We start from the raw sequence: 206 nt of genomic DNA, 5'->3' as shown, positions 1-206 counted from the left end.
TTTGGAAAAGCATTCATCTCAGAGAAAGAGTAACTTGTAAAGTCCTCTTCTTCAAACTTGATACAAGTTTTACAAATGTCAAGCAAAGCATTCAGTCTCACTCTTTGAACTCATTGATGATACGTAATCAGAGAACTGGTTGTTCTCTTACAAGCCACCTCCCTAGTTAATCATCTATGTTTCTTTTGGATATATAAATACTTTTG

This window comes from Mastomys coucha, chromosome X (genome assembly GCF_008632895.1).
Source record: "Mastomys coucha isolate ucsf_1 chromosome X, UCSF_Mcou_1, whole genome shotgun sequence".
NCBI lineage: Eukaryota > Metazoa > Chordata > Mammalia > Rodentia > Muridae > Mastomys > Mastomys coucha.
This window is presented reverse-complemented; position numbering follows the sequence as displayed.